Raw genomic sequence first — 7720 nt, 5'->3', positions numbered from 1 at the left:
ATTAATTACTATACTGAGACTGTGGGAGCTAGATATAACCGATATGCTTCAATCTAAGCTATCGGGGTCCAACCTGTAGCCCCAGTTGGAAGGGCGTTAGTACCTTGCCCGGGTACCAACACATGACTGACGATGTGATCCACAAAGATGATGTCCCGAAGGAAAAGGATGGCATGCCTATACTGATCGTGAACCCCTCATAATTTACGATGGCACCGTAGGTCTGTAACCTAGGGACTGCTACTAATATCTCATGCCTAACTAACGGGGGATACACCATCCCTAGGTTCACTCGGTGCTAAGTATTACTACTAACTGAATGAAATAGGTGTTATTTGTTGTTTAACATGATATGGTATTGTAATACCCTAGACTTTCATAACTCAACTGAGCCCATAGTGCGTGCTTTAGACACTTATAACCTAAAATAAAACTAAATGTTAGAGACTTAGTCTCATTATGACCCCTCAAACTTTGATTATCTTATTTTCGACCTTTCTGAGACAATATGGTTGATTTTAAAGTTGATTCTTGATTGGGGTAGTAAGTAGTACATATCGGGTGAGTTTTGGAGCTTTTGAACAAGCGTAAGGCCGTGTTTGGAAGTATAAAATAGTAGCAGCATACGAATAGCGTGTGACGCATGCTCCCGTCAACCCCTAGGGAGCATGCAATAGAGCATGTGGTGCACGCTCTATTTCGTAACTCTAGAGCATCCGACGTCTGATCCATAGCACGCTCTTGAATTTTTTAGCTTTTGACTCTGGATGTTGGAGGACAATAAGGTCTTTTTTCCCATATCAAAACTGTCCTAAACATATAATTTCAGTCCCAAATAGCCTAGATACATCATTATTCATCTTCTTCCTCTCTAAGAAAAACCCTAGCTCTAATAAATCAAGAACAACCCATTACTTTTTCTTCAAGAAAATCAATAATCCAAGCTTCCGATTTCAAGAACTTCAAGAAGAAGCTCCGAGAATACCATTAGAGATTCAAAAGTACAAGCTTTGACATTCAATTATTCCAACAAGGTATGTGGGGTTTTCAACAAGGATAATTCTTTCGTCTTTGTGCCTAAAGTTGGTTTTAAAGTTGAATTTTATATGAAATTATATGAATTTCAGTTTAGGGTTTATCCAACTTATCTCTATTTGAAGAATTATGAGATGTTGAGAGATTTAGATGTTGAATTACATGTATACTTTTGTATTTGTATGCATATTGCAGTAATTTCCAGATTTAGAATTGAATTATCCATATTTTCATTATCAAGCATGAACTTCATGATGATTTGACATGAAAAAAATTCATGGGTTATTAGCCATTGTTTGAATGTTGTTATTTCTAGAAGATTATGCTTTAAAACATTCCATGATTTTTTATATTTAGATTTTGAACAAAGATTTGATCTTTTGATCTCAACTTGGATATGGAATCCACTTTACAGATTTAACTGCAGTTTACAGTAAATAAATTCATAAGAAGTTTTCATTGTAAACCCTTATACTAGTTTTAAAAGTGAATTTCCTACAGAATGAGCATGTAGATTAAAGGGAGTAGTATTTAGCACCGAGTTGGGTATATTCACATACCCCAAAACTACGAGCCAACGTAGGTACATATTATTTGATTATTCCCATTTCTATATGGATGCCAGTTACAAATGTGATCATTAAGATTGAGTTATACTCCTTGGCAAGAGTATGACATCTCTCCCCAACGTAAGGTTTTCCTATAAGGGAACTAGACGTTGGACACTATGATAGCTTATATAGTGTATGCCGGTTTTCCTATAAGGGAACTAGACGTTGGACACTATGATAGCTCATATAGTTTATGCAGATATTGCTTTATATAAGACATTGACTATAAGATTTTAGCTTTTAGTTGACAGATATAAAAGTGAGTCCTTTCTACACTTAGACAGTATCATTTCAAGATAGAATACAAGTACAACTTTTAGAACTAAGTGATGTGACTCACTAGTTTATACAACATGTTTTATTATTCATGATCATGATTAGTAGTTTTTAGTTATTCAAGCTATTGTGAGTCATCTACACTTAGTATGCATTCTTTTGCAAATCTACACAAATATTGAGATATTGTTTTACTTATACATTCACCCCCATATACTCAGTACATTCCGGAAGTACAGATCCACATATACGTCTATGTGTTACATTGTCTCATAATGTAGGTTCAGGTTCTTAGTTTCAGCAGCGTGAGTGATTTCGAGAATCTCCATCTACATCCCGATAGTTGGTGAGTCCTTATAGTTCGAGGACCTAGTTATTCAGTTTTTCTCTAGCTTATTATAGTAGGTTATTTAGTATTTTCAGTCAGTTCGAGTCAGCTGGGGGTTTGTCCTAGTGGCTCTCTAGTTATTAGTAGTAGAGGCTTGTCAGACTGCTAGTTATAATTCAGATTTCTAGTGTTGAATATCCAGACTTTTAAGTCTAATATTTTCAGATATTATGTTCAGATAATTTTATCTTAGATAAAATAGAGTTCTGCATTTTAGCGTTGACTATATATCTATATTCCTTTATTATGAGCTTCAAATTTAGTAGAAGGCGTACAGGGTTAGCTTTAGGCTACTTGTAGTCTGGGCGTTACAGACTTTGTATTAGAGCCTAAGGTTCAAAGAGTCCTAGGGAATTAGACAAGCCGCGTTATGTAGTGTCTTGATCATGGGTGTGAAGCGCGCCACACTTATGAGCCAGAGGCTATGTGACATTTTTTGGAAATTATCTCTTTCATTTATGATCTATCATGCTTACAGTGTCTCTATCTGCTTTTAACTCATTCTTTTACATGACAGTTGAATATGCCTCCTCGTCGAGCTAATACACACATAAATGATAACCAGCCACCCCAGCTCGCTAATCCTCTGAATGAGAATGTATCCCATGCTGAGTTTTGGGTTGCTTTTCAGGAGTTAGCCCAACCTGTGACTACCAATGTTCAGGGCAACCATCAGGCGGTAGTCCCACTTTAGTAGAATAAGGATTTTGCAGTATCCAGAATTCGTGACTTCATGAGAATAAATCTGTTAAGTTCTTTGGGCCAAAAGCAGGTGAGGACCTACAACTTTATTCAGATGAGATAAGAAAGATCACCTAGATTATACATGTTACTGAGGAGGAGAGTGTATAGTTGGCATCCTATAGGCTGAAGTATGTGGTGTATGATTGGGTAGTTAAGTAAAAGAATGGTAAAGTTGAGAATGAAGCTCCTATGAGTTGGATGGTATTTTAGGATGCATTTCTAGACAGATTCTTTCCACGTGAAATGAGAGAAGCTAAGGTACAGGAGTTTGTGAACCTGAGATTTAGAATAAAATAACAGAACAACTTTTAGAAACTAAGTGTAAAGGCTCACAATTTTATTTAGATATTGCTTTATATAAGACAATGACTATAAGATTTCAGCTTTCAGTTGACATATATATAAAAGTGAGTCCTTTCTATACTTAGACAGTATGATTTCAAGATAGAATACAAGTACAACTTTTAGAACTAAGTGTTGTGACTCACTAGATTTATACAACATGTTTTATTATTCATGATCATGATTCTCAGTTTTCAGTTATTCAAGCTATTGTGAATCATCTACAGTTAGCATGCATTCTTTTACAAATCTACACTAATGTTGAGATATTGTTTTACTTATTCATTCACCCTCATATACTCAGTACATTCCAGAAGTATTGATCCACACACACGTCTATGTGCTACATTGTCTCATAATGTAGGTTCAAGAGCTCTGTTTCAGCAGCGTGAGTGATTTCGAGCATCTCTATCTACATCCCGATAGTTGGTGAGTCCTCATAGTTAGGGGACCTAGTTATTCAGTTTTTCTCTAGCTTATTAGAGTAGTTGATTCAGTATTTTTAGTTACTTCGAGTTTGTTGGGGGTTTATCCCAGTGCCTCTCTAGTTATTAGTAGTAGAAGCTTGTCAGACTGCTAGTTATGATTCAGATTTCCAGTGTTGAATGTCCAAACTTTTAAATCTAATATTTTCAGATATCATTTTCAGATAATTTTAGCTTAGCTAAAATTGAGTTTCGCATTTTAGCTTTGACTATATATCTATATTCCTTTATTATGAGCTTCAGATTTAGTAGAAGGCTTACAAGGTTAGCTTAAGGCTACTTGTAGTCTTGAGCACTATGTGACTTCTCGGGATTCATTTTTGAGGCGTTACAGGTACTGCACTTGTAAGTGCTCAGTATGAACACAATGCTCTAAATATGATAGTAAAAACTATGGTCTGACTGACTCGTCACTTATAAACGAAAATCAAGTAAAATATTTTGGTATCGGGTGTTCATAACCCGCCAGCACTAAATGACCATAAAATACAGTAACAGAGTTTTTAATCTATAGTAGGGGATCATAGTTCAAAGACCCAAAACATAGAAATTTCATCTAATATGTAGGAATCATAAACTTGAACATATGAATGCCTTAAAACATGAGAAAACAACATGACTTCATGGCCAAATTCACAAATTAGATATTAAGACATAAAATTCAATTAAATACGACATGGGAATTCAAAACTTGAAACATGAAATACCCTAACCTTCCAAAGGATCAAACTTGGACATGAATTGAGCCAAATTACTAGGGAAAAAACATGAATCAAACTCATCTTAAGCATATGTAACTTCATAATTGGGGAAAATTCATATTTGTACATCAAAGAAAGGTTTATGGTCTCCATGGGTAAAAGGGACCCATGGATGAACACCCCACATACCTTAATAGCTATCATCCAGAAAATTGCTTGAACTTAGAAGCTTGAGCCCTTGATTTCTTGAGAATGAGGCTTGAATTTGTTCTTGGGAAAGAGAGAGAGTTTTATTAGGAGTAATTTGAGTGAAAGAGGCAAATAATGACCTTTTGAAAACCCTAATTCGTGTTATGGATGAAATAGGATGAGGAAAAATGACTCAAATGCCCCTTAGGTTAAAGGCCAAGGGGTTGGACGAATGGGCATGGGCGCACCGTAGGCTCTATACTAGTAGGGTAAGCCCTCCACCGCAGGCTCCAGTCTGACGGACTAGACTAGGCGTCGTGGGCTCTGTCCCGGCGGAATAAATCGGGCACCCTGGGCCTATCCTAGTGGGGCTACTATTTTTGTTTTCCAAACACACCTCTACGGTCGTCTGAAAATCTCGAAATTCACCTGAGACGTACTTTTAACAACCTCGAACATAAATCAACTCAAAAATCAATGTCTCGAGGTTGGGAAGAGTAATATAAAAATCATTGAAGTTAGGGGTCTTGAAAATGACTAAGTCCTTAACACTTAGTGAAAATTTCAAGCCTTGGACCCCTTAGAAATGCAACTAGGAGCTGAAACGAGCTTAGAACTTCATGGGGTATTACAACAAATGCAACTACAATTCAAATAAACTCATTTATATTTATTTTTTCGCATTGTATTTATATATTCTGGTTCAAATAAACTCATAACTTATCACCATGTTCATGACAAAAATAATTACACTGTTTCGAATATATAAATACAACCCAAAAGAAAATTACATAACGGATAAACGCATACCAGTCAAAATCACATTTTTGATCCAATATGAATTAAGATCAAATAACGTTCAAATTGAACGGATAATAGATTTAGATCAATTTTGTAAAATAGACATCGAGAAGGAAAACTTCCACGTTGAAAAATATTTACAAAATAATCAACTATTCTAGATTTGTTTAAATTTCATATACGAACACAATTTTTTGATTCAATACCTATAACCGCAGTGTTGGTTTTTTTCCTTGAAAATTACAAGTTCATCTACTAATTTACACAAAATTTGTTGAAATTCAAATACAAACTCAATTTTTTTTCAATACCTATACTCGCAATTTTTTTGTTTTTTAAATTTAGACGCTCATCAAATCCAGATTCTTCAATTTATTTTTGAAATTGATTTGGTTTGCTGATAAGGAAAATTGCCTTTTGAATATTGAATTAAATGGTTAATTATAATTAAAAAGAATCATTTAAGGAAAAGAAATCTTCAGAATTAAATACATGACATAAATTAAGGGACAATTTATTCCTTATTTAATTCAACTAATTTGAGTTTAAAAATGAACTGTTATTCTATTTGTATACGTATTTAAATAGCAAACATTACCTAAAACACAAAACACAACTTGCTATTTTTCGTAAACAGTTGCTATGAAAGTTCTAATTATGAATAGAAGTATGCTACTTATGAAATTTTCCCTTAAAACACAAAACACAACTTGCTATTTTTCGTAAACAGTTGCTATGAAAATTCTAATTATGAATAGAAGTATGCTACTTATGAAATTTTCCCCAGCAAAAATGAGCTGAGGAGATTTGGTATCTATTTGGGCCTCAATAATTGGCTGTACAAATATGCCCAAGTTAGGTCTTGGATGACAAAGCCCAAAGTTTAGGTGAATATTCCCTTAGTAATAGAATATATTTTTTAGTACTTTAGAGATTTTTTGTTTATTGTTTCCTTTAATTGTCTAGGTTTAGATTAACCACTTGTATAAATAGAGGTGTTTGTACAATTATTTCGGATTGAGAATACACAGACTCATTCTTTCATATATTGTTTTGTTATTTTGGATTCAAAATACACAAAGTAATTCTTTCATATTTATTTTTTATTTATTTTTACAGGTTACCTTTTGCTTGCATGAGGAAGGTCCTGAAGCCATTTTTCCACTGTTTTGGGGCCTAATACAATCCCTTGTGCCATCGGCATAGGAATAAAGCAAAACAATAGAACTAGTCTTGTTTTTTCCATTTCTTAATTTCTCCTATGTGAAAATGAATGCATTGCATAAACAAGGACATCAGTATATATATGCATGGTAAGTCTCCGTTGGTTGTTAAAAAGGACAAAAGAAAGATAAGATTAATGTATTCAGAGTACTGAATATAGAGGAGATTGTTAATTAGTTGACCTTTACTTATTTCAAATATTTCATTAAACCTTACCGAGGGTGGTTGTTGCCAGACCTCTCTCATGTGGCAGAAATCAAAAGAGAAATTATGCTAGAGGTTGTTTATAAATCTGAATTAATGTGCATTACAACAATCTGCACGACGCACGTTGTAGGCGGCTAATATTATTTTGGGTACCATGATTTGTTTGACCTTCAACTACTTCCATAGAGATATGCTAAAAGAAATTTTAGAACATTTGTTGTATCAAACTGTTGCAACTGATATATCCTTTCAATGGGGAAATTATGTTCTATGTCTATTAAGAGAAATATTAATATGCTTTATCTCATGTTTTGAGTTTGTTATCCAATTTAGCTCATAGTTGTGTATAAATAGCTTTTATATACTATTATATATTTTTATATAAGATTTCTATATTATACTGGGTGACGTAATATTTTATGGTGGGTTATATATATATATATTTTTAGAAAATTTCCCCCCAATCTATTCAAAGTTCAAATTCATATATCATATATATATATATATATACTAGTCTAGGTGTACGCGCCCCGCGCATGTACCTCACTTTAATGAGTTCAAGCGTTACACTAAATAAGATATTTATTCAAATAATAAAGAAGAATATAATAATTACATTTAACATCTTTTGAACATGCAAAGATAAAAAAAATTATTTAATTAAACCTAACATTTAGCCAAAAAAAAAAAACTCAAAGTCAATTGAAATTTATCTAC

Source organism: Capsicum annuum, chromosome 12 (assembly GCF_002878395.1).
Source record: "Capsicum annuum cultivar UCD-10X-F1 chromosome 12, UCD10Xv1.1, whole genome shotgun sequence".
Lineage (NCBI taxonomy): Eukaryota > Viridiplantae > Streptophyta > Magnoliopsida > Solanales > Solanaceae > Capsicum > Capsicum annuum.
This window is presented reverse-complemented; position numbering follows the sequence as displayed.